Genomic DNA, 10343 nt, shown 5'->3' on the forward strand with positions numbered 1-10343 from the left:
CAGGAAGACATCCTGAATGTCCAAAGACATCAGAAAATCCCCAGGTTCCATATCCAATATAATGGATCGCAGGGTCTCCATCCTGAACCAAGGTACCCTCAGTTAGTGAGGGACTTGAGAGTAAGGACAGGCCGATAAACTCTGTTCAGTATCTGAACCAGAAGGAGATTGGAGTAATAACCCGTTCCTTCCTGAGGGAACGAGACAGGTACCATGACACCTGCAGGAAGCAAGGATTATATTGCTGTCTAGATTTGCAGGGCCTTGTCATTGTTTGACAGAGGGCCTGAGCCGAAAAACTGACGGGGAGACCCTCCGCATAAGAGGACGTCCCTGTGAGAGACCACTTCTCTTACCCAAGTGTCTGTGGTGGTCTGACACCAGCACTGGGCGAACTGAAGAAGGCAGCCTCCCACCCCGGGATCCCCCAAGGGAAGGTCGTCAGGCTGAGGACTAGTCCTCGCACATGTCAGTCGGAGTTCTTGTACTCCCGACCCCTGTCATGGCAGTCTTTATAAGAACTGTGCCTATGAAAAGGCTGACCCGTAAGCTTACCTTGGGGCCAAAAGGACGAAGGGCCTGATTCAGAGCCGGACGCTATTTGCGCTCGCTCGTTCAGAAAAAAGGGGTGGCTATTCAAATGAAACGTTCGCTCTTTGCGGTCTGTTCACGCCTCTAGTTCTGAACGAGCGAACAAAACTTGCGGTCCTACGTCATGTCCGCTATTTATTAGATTAATCGAGTACATCGACCAGCGTATGAACTGCTAGCTATTCTTGTGGTTGGTTTTTCCTACCGCAATCTTGCGAGCAGTTCTGACTATAAAATAACCCAGTGACGTGGTCAATGACGCTGCTGTATTAATTATGCACACCCATAAAACGCCCGTTTTGACCTTTAAACACGCATGCGTTCGGATCTCCACTCCCAGTTTTCAAGCACCTTCCCCTGTTACCACCCACATACACCTCCTCCTGTCACTCAAAATAGCAGGCATTCGCTATTTAGTGAACAAACGATTTTCAGCCGCACTGACTGGTTCGCGCATGCGTATTACGATCCGTACGCATGCGCAGTTGGGCAAACATCGCTCGGAACGAACGAGCGGCCGCTTACGAGCGGCTCTGAATCAGGCCCGAAGTCCAGTATCCAGAAGTTATATATGCTGAAGGCATATACACGCATATTTAGCTGTTGCCAACAACCACAATCTTGACCCAGTCCGGACCAAACAAGATTTCACCAATATAAGGCAAACACTCTGGGCCTAATTCAGACCCGCTCGCGAGCGCTTGCAAGCGGGTCGATGTTAGCCCAGTGCGCATCCGAACTACGGAGGCGGCTCCGTTGTGCGCATGCGCGAGACCCGTATAGCGACGGGCAAACCATCGCTATGGATCTCGCTACAAAGGGGGTATGCTTATCGATGGTGAGTGACAGCACGCCCCCTGGGGCGTGGCTGGCCAGATGGAGGCGTTCCCATGGGAACGCCTACCGTCTGGGGCCGGCCCCACTGACATCACAAGTAATGTCTGATAGAGCCGAAAGCACTCCAGGGCTTGCGGCAGACGAGACCCTACCACAAGGGACTCGTCACAAGCCCAATGGTCGCGATGGTCTTGACCATCGCGACCATCTTCCTGGCCACTCGCTATAGCTGTGGGTGGTTACCCACAGCTATGCGAGCGGCCAGGAGGCCGCTCTAAAATCAGGAAGGACGGCCCTGATTCAGAGCGAGCGCTCTGTCAGAGCGTCCGGCTCTGACTCAGGGCCTCTATCCCTTCTTAGAGTCCACGTCCGCTCCTCAAGAGCGCAGCCATAAGGAACGGCAAGCTGACAATGCAGCAGCCAAAATCCTGGAGTTGAGAATCAGTACAAAGCAGTCTCATTAATAATTGTGGCTGAATCAAGGAGCATACTCACCAGAGAGAACTGATGTCTGGTAACATCTGAAAGAAGGACTCCACGAGGGAGTCTGCCCAGAACTCCAAAGCTTAGGCCAGAAGAAAGCCAAGGCCAGTCTGGAGGCAGCCCCTGGAAGAGAATACATCAACCTTAGTATCCATAGTATCTTCTAGGGAAGATATGGACAGAAAAGGTAAAGCAGCACTTTTTAAGTAAGTGCAGTACATGAGAATCCACCACATTTGAAGGTGATTCCCAGTTGGTACAATGTTCCTCAAAACCAGGATAGGCATAAGTCAGGCGTGAGGCTGGTATTGTCCATGCGCTCCACTAGTTGAACAGATAAAGGAAATTCTGCAAAAGTAACCTTTATTTCCCTGAACAGCGCCTGTGCTGGCCCACTAGCTGGCGTTCTGCTTCCTCTAAACCCAAGGCAAAACGATAACTTAAACGTCATCTCCACCTCACGTGGAGAGGACTCGAGTCAAAGACACCAAGAATCTCCCAGATGTCATGTCAACAGTTATGTAGACTGATATGATGGCATAAGCCCTAAGGCCGGTCCAAGGGGTTTATCCCCCGTATCCAAGCTCGGAGGACAGATCCACCAGGGTGTGCCAGTAGAAGAGAGTATTTACCCATGAAGGAAGCCCAGAGGGACCCTGCATGGGTGTAACGTGTTGAGGCAGGCCCTGTGAGGGCAAAACCGACTGCTGTGGGAACCCCATAAGGGAAAACACAGATGGTACAGCCAAACGTCCTACCAGGAATGTCAAAGCCGGAGCAAAGGACGTCCAAGGAGGCCTCTGCGAGGTGATTAAGACAATAGAGGGTGTGAGGAAAGTAGTACCTCTTGTACCCTGTCTTTTCCACACCACGAGACCGGAAGGTGGGAACAGAGTAGCATACACTGTATATGACCAACCACACGTATGTGAGGTATAATACACACCCCGACACTACCTGTACTGACTGACATTACTGGACAGGACTGGGGAGGAATCATGCACATCAACCTCACTTACAGCATAGCAATGAAGTGGCATGTTTGTGACAAACCACACCATAAGTATTTCATATATGAATGTGAGGTATAGTAGGCACCCTGACAACACTTGTTGTGAGGGCTACAGAAAGACAGAGTCTGACCAAAAGAAAATACAGACAGACAGCGCTAGCATATTAAAGTCACATATAATGTACTGTAGCAAACACATCTACATAATGGCACTATAATCAACTACACAGACACAGTGGACCTCATTCAGAGTCGGTCGCAAGCGGCCGCTCGGTCGTACCGTCGATGTTTGCAAACCGCGCATGCGTACGGTTCATTTTGCACATGTGCGTACAAGCCCTTGTGATGTCAAATTCTGTCACTTGTACGGCTTGCAAACCGGAAGTGTGACATGAAAGGCCGTTTGTGGGTGTTGACGGGGGAGGTGGTCTGAAAACGCAGGCGTGCCTCAGCACGTTCGCACGGCGTTTTATGGGCGTACATAAATTACCTGCTACGACCGACATAGAAGGCCGGAAGTAGTAAAACGTCACTCTGCGAGCAGGTTCGAGGACTGGCTGATCGTACAGCTTGAGGTAGGGAATGTGCTCCCGCAAGCCCCAGAGTACAATCGATACTATCGAAATTTAATGATGTTAGGATTGATGTTTCTATTTTGAACCACACAATGCAAGCAGCTAATAATCATTTGTTGTTGCTGATAACAGTGCTAATTGGATAGTCAATGAATCCGTTGTGTTTGCATTAGCGAAAATTCCTAATATTTGTATTTTTGGTAATGCCTTAGTAAACGTGTTTTTTATTTAAATGTGAACGTAACTAGCATTATTTACCCTGCACCAGTGTTTTCATATCCAATGGTTGTTATATTTCTTTATTAACCATGTATATTTTGCAATGTAAAATCAGGCAAGTTTTTTTTTTTGTCCAAAAAGTTTTTTATTTTGGTTTTGCATTCAACATTTGTATGCATTTTCAAGCATGCTTAATTTTTTTTAATAAACAGAAAAAAAACAGTAATTTTTTGTTAAGAAAAAAAAAAACGAGAAAGGAGATGGAGGTATTGGTGACAAGAAATATGGGGACTGCACATCAACGGCTGAAGGACAATATAGCCAGGGCTATTTGCGGTGTCTTGGATGGCTCGGCTGACGAGGCTTTTTCGGAACTGTCGACTGGCGTGTAACACGCCGACTGGCCTGACCAGAGCTGGATGGTATTGGCTCTGGCCTAGGCATAGGGCTCGCCATACTTTGGGGGGGGGGTGGCTGTTGGCCTGGCAGAGGTGGTGGTCCTTGGAGGATGAGAGGCTTGCTCCATCATGGCAATTCTGTTTGCCTGCTCCTGGCCATTGGACAACCGAATCTGGGCCGCAGCACATGTCTCCAGGGCCTCTGCCACCCACAGCAATCTGCTATCTATCCTCACCAGAGTGGTCTCCATCCTCAGGAGAGCAGAATTATTCTACTGAGTTTGGTCGACCAACTCGGTGAGGAGAGACGTGAGCTGGTGGTGCTCCTGGAGTGGGCACCACAGGGTCCAGGAGAAAAAGGATCATCCCCTGCAGAGCCTACAAATGTGCTGGGCCCAGCCATCACCTCAGGAGCAGGCACTTCCTTCTCTGGTTCTGTAAAGAAAGAGAATTGTTATACTTTTTATTTCAAGTTTTTGTAGCCACAAATGTATTTGCTTTGTGCAGCCTGTTTTTTAGAAAATAATTACCTTCTCTGCCATGTGGAGCGTTAAAGTCGGCCATGTCAGTGTCCAATTTGAACACACGCTGACTAGCTCCTCTTCCTCAACACACCGCTGAGCCATCTCCTCCAAAGGTGTTAAGGTCAGCTCCTCAGGGATGGGACCACCACCTGTCCCCTTGGCATGGGGTGCCCTATTTCCTAGCTTCCTCTTCAGCCGATATTTGAAGTCCGTCCATCTGTCAATGTTTATAGTTAATTTAGTTGTGTAATTCCTGGCACATTTTACACTTTAATTCATAAACCACAGTCACACTAGCAATTCCATACCTTTTGCGAACCACATCATTGGATCTGTGCGTGGTCCTCGCACTATTGACAGCCCTTGCTATCTCGTCCCATAACCTGTCCTTTTGTCGAGCCCCCATATTTCTTGGTGCACGGACAATATTATCCATGCACATAGTCACCGATGCTTCCATCTCTGACCTCGAAAATGGAGGCTTCCTTGTCCTCCTCCGGCTTGGGCCAGGCTCCTCCTCAGTGGGACTTGGTAGAGGTTGTCCACCTACAACATGTTAATTGTTAATTAATTTTCTGATGCATGTTGAAATATTATTCATTTATTTTAGTATCAATTGCAAACATTGTTAATCAAACTTACTTATTAGTTCTTGGCTCTGATTTCATGCTCCTCTGGATCCATGATGACAAAGATTGAGAAAGCATGAAGTACTAGTGTTGGTTAGTCATATTTATACATGTGAGTGCATCATTGGATTGGTTGTATGTGCATCCATGTTGCGTCCATCCATGCTTGACTACGCAAAATGCACACATAACAGTAATTGGGTGGGTTAATGAGATGTGAGCGCATCATTGGATTGGTTGTGTGTGCAACCATGTTGCGTCCATCCATGTTTGACTACGCAAAATGCACACCTAACAGTAATCAGGTGGGTTAATGAGATGTGAGCGCATCGTTGGATTGGTTGTGCGTGCATCCATGTTGCGTCCATCCATGTTTGACTACGCAAAATGCACACCTTTCCATCATTATTCAATAAATGCGTGATTTATGTCCTTATTTAAGGGTCACCTAAATGGACCATTACTTGTGCGTTGTTGGTGGATGGCTGTTGGTTGTGGTTTGGCGTTGTGAGTTTTTGCACAAAACAGTGTTGGCTTGAGAGTCTGGCAAGTGTATCTGAGTCCTGCAAGCATCAGTCCATTGTGGGCATGATATGGTTTTTTTTTATTTTAAATTTATTTTTCTAAATGTAGTTTCGATCGTTGGTGTTTGTGGTTTGAAGTTTTCCTGCTCAATTTATCATGGTCCCAGGTAAGTGTTTCTGAGTCCTGCTTGTCCTTTTTTTATTATAACAACTGATTTCGTTTTTTTTTTTTATTTATCTTCTTAATGTTTCAAACTGAATGATTTTTTTGTCTATGTGTTTTGAACCAACTTATTTTAATGTATTTCATTGCTATTCTGCATTGTTTTTTTAATTCCTAAAAAACAACACATGTTTGCCAAGATGACTCTACCCAACCCTGTAAGAATCTGCTACATTCTGACTAAGTTAAGTTTTTCTTTTTTAGCTTAAAACTTTCATTATAAGATAAACTAATTTTTGGCAACACATATTTCAGAGAGATGTGGGCGAGCTCATCCTCGCCATGCTACCACACCCTAACCTCCCTGATCCTCCTCCTCAGCATAGGAGGCATGCAAGGCCCCAGATATATCGAACACGGGTCACCCTTTTTGGAATGCCAGATGATGTTGTGTTAACAACTTACCGCCTCCCACCCAACATTATCCTAGACACTCTTTCAATAATAAAGAGTGATCTAGATAGTCAAATTCACATTCCTACATCAATGCTACCACTAACACAGTTGCTGGCGATGTTACAATGTTACATTTCTGTGCCTCAGGGTCCTTCCAGACCACTGTGGGTCTGGTGGCTTGCATTTCCCAGCCATCATTCTCCAGGATCCTGATGCGTGTGATGGGTGCTTTTTTTAAACATATAGACCAATTTATTAGTATGCCTTTGGATATGGAAGCCCTTGGTGTGGTTAAGCAGCAGTTTATGGACATTGCTGGCTTTCCACACGTCATAGGGGTAGTGGATGGCACTCACATAGCACTTCAGTCTTCAGCAGTGAAAGAGCATGTTTATCGAAATAGGAAACATTACCATTCCATGAATGTGATGGTGCTATGTGATGCCTCCCTCCAGATCCTCTCCCTGAATTAAAAATTTCCAGGAAGTTCTCATGACGCATTTGTGAATCAACATTCAGGGATTTGGCACAAATTAGCAACACTGCAAGCTGGTGATGTGTGGCTTCTGGTTAAGATAAATTTGGGTATGTTTTTCTTTTAAATAGTGAATGTAAGTGTTTTTTTAAGTAAAATATTAATGTCTCTCCTTTCCTACAGGCAACAGTTGATATCCTTGCACGCCCTGGCTGCTGACTCCTTATTTGGCACCCACACCAGGGCCACAAACACAATATAATGCCGCGACTACTGCTACCAGGCAGGTGGTGGAGCGCTGTGTTGGCCTTTTAAAGGGTCGATTCAGATGTCTCCACCACTCTGGTGGCAACCTAATGTATTCGCCAAATATGGTTTCGAGGATAGTGGTTCTGTGTGGGATATTTCGTAACATCGCCATAAGGAGTAGAGTACCAATGCAGCCAGAGGATGGCCCCCATGAGGTAGGTGGTGTGAGACTGTCCAGGGGGGCCAGACGCAATGATGTGGTTGATCATTTTTTCAGGTATATATTTAGTTTTTTTAATGTTTTATTGTTGTTGTTTTTTTTTTCCCTTCAGCATCATGGTTTTTCTGGTTTTCCTTGTTTGACTTTGAAGTTTAACCATGTTTGTTACAATTTTTTTTCTTTTTTCTTTCTTCTCCCAAACAAAATTTTACAAAAAACAAAAAAACAAAACAAATTGTCAATACCCTTGTCTGTTTTGGAAAAACATCAACCCTTTTGCAGGATTGTACCACCATGTGAATGTCCATTTGGATCAGTTCGTGATTTTGTTGGGATCAACCTTTATTTTGTGTATGTCCTTGTGTTTGTATAATTTTTGGTCTTTTTAATGTGTTTATGTGCATTTTGGAGAACCAATAAATGTTTTATTTTTACATCACATAACTAGTTATTTTTGAAACAAGTATTTAGAATTATTTAAAACCCATAAACCATGTTTTGGAAACATTTGTGTGGCATGTAATATGGTGGATTTTTGGACCCAATTGGCTTTTAGGCTATAGTTTAGTTACCACAAATGTAGTAACCATAAACCAAAAACTTGCCACACATCAAATAAAGGTTGGTTAAATTATGTAACACTGTTTCACATTAATACCCTGATGTATTTGTGTCGACAAATGTTAAAAACTTTATTATGCTCTATTATTGGTTGTGGCTTACAGTGTTGGCTTAAATTTTTTAGAACTCGTGTAACCCCATAAATATTTTATACACAAAAATGCTGATCAAACTAACCATAGATTTGTTTAAGTATGTGTAATGCAGAAATGGAAAAACTACGGGAAGTACTGCGAAATAAACAATGAACCATTTGTACGCCAGGATTAGATCAATGTAAAAAATGAAGACAAAGGTAGTATTGTATCAAAATTTATTTGAATGAAAAAACAAAAATTAAAAAAAATTAAACATCAGCATGGTCCAAGGCGGTAAGGATTTGCTGGAAACAGGATCCCAAATTGCCCAAATGATGTTGTGCCAAATTAATTTCCTGTCTGAGCAACCGAATCAGCATCTGGGGATCTGTAGAGATGAGATTAAAAATTGCTTAGATATTCATTTAATTTGAGACTCCAACAATGAAAAATACTTGTTTATTATATGCACTACAAAGTGTGTGGGACACAATGAAGTTGTGGGCTACCCAAAAAAAAAAAAAAAAAACAGGCCTTGGACATTTGTAGGCCTATCAAATGATCTAATCCAGGCCAGGGGTTTCTAAAAATTGCAGTTAAATTTGATGATTTGTCCTCTATAAACCATAATTCAGATGTAAACTCAAATACATTTTATAGGCAAATTAATTTTGTAAAAAAACCCCATGGCCTCTACTTAAAGGGCCACATAACTAAGGGGACACCAATCTATGTCGCTTATTAACTAATACATAGGAAACTGGTTATAATTTCTAATGTGTCAAACACTCTAAGCTATCCAAGTCTTGTGTTGTCCTGTGGCATGGCCTAGCTGAGATAATTGTTTTTAAGTTTTTTACAACTAAAAAAAAATAAAAATAAATTGAATTTGTTTTTACATACAAACAGTGCATAAATCCACAAGGTCTGAGACTTATGTGTTTTTTAAATTAAACTATTTTTTTAATTTTGGAGCCCCAATACAGTGTACAACATAAAGTAGAGACTACTATTTTGTACAAACCACAGGGAATATTGGTGAACATATGATGATGCTGGTGCAAATTTTTATTGGCTTCACTTTACAAATTAACTCGGTGTAAAGGGTTAACGGTTATGTACCATTAAAGCCAACTGTGTCAACATTTTTGAACTGGAAATGTTCCCTAGATTAGATGCCACAAAACATAAGTCAAAATATTTAACACGACATGCAGCTAGGCAAAAATTCCGATCACATTGTTTTTAACTCTTAACACATTTGTGCAGTGTTAGCATTCCAAAAAAGGTAAAAAGAAAAAAAAACTGAAGCAAAGTCTACTTTGAAACATTACATCATCAATACATCAAAACAATATATTGTATCACATGATTACTGGTCAAAATTTACAATTTAAAAAAAATAATATTCACAATATTAGATAAACTATCTAAAGAACAACACCATGTAGACCTACACACAGACATCCTATTTATAATAAGTCACATATTTAAATATAAAAAACAGTTAAAGAACACATTACCTTGAATCCGTACCGGGGAAGGGGAAGCCTGGTCTCCCATAGGGGGAAGGGAGGAAGGGGAAAGGGTTTGGAAATCAGCTTCAGGAGGAGTTATTTGGGATGAGTGGGCAGGGGAGGGAGGGTTACTTGCGGAGTTTTGGGTCAGGGAGAGAGGGTAACTTGGGGAGTATGGGGCCGGGGAGGGAAGGCTGAGTTGATTGGGTTGGGAAAGGGGGGGTTTGGAGGGGTATTTTGAGGAGCATTGCGCCCGCTTCTCCGCAGCATTCTCCTTCTCCGCTGTTGTCCTAAGAAGTGAGAATAGTGTTTAGAAACTTATAGTTTTAAGCATTTACATTGGAGAAACCACAGAATTTGCATACATTTTTTTAAAAAAGGACCTGTGCATTCTATGTAAATATTACAAACTGACATTTAATGAAGCAACAGTTGGCCTGTACTGTACAATAGGTACAACATACATTACTGCTTGTTTACCTTTGTTAAAAAAATTAGTAAAAATGGTTTACAAATCATAAAAACAAACTGCAAAAGCATACTTACGCCAATGTATTTGCGCCGCAAATTTGCTAAAAGCATGGGCGAATGCCGCCGGAGATCTGACCAGCGGCGCTCCAACTGCGCAATATTACGCCTGAACCCCGCCGACCGAAGGAGCCGACGGACCTCCGCGTAGGCCTGTCTTTTCACCCTATTTGGAATGGGGGGGTCCAAATTGGCCAGGCGCCTGTCCAGGACATCCACCATTATGGCCAGCTCTTGGCGTGTAA

The sequence above is a fragment of the Taudactylus pleione genome, unplaced genomic scaffold (genome assembly GCF_031769625.1).
Source record: "Taudactylus pleione unplaced genomic scaffold, aTauple2 ptg000201l, whole genome shotgun sequence".
NCBI lineage: Eukaryota > Metazoa > Chordata > Amphibia > Anura > Myobatrachidae > Taudactylus > Taudactylus pleione.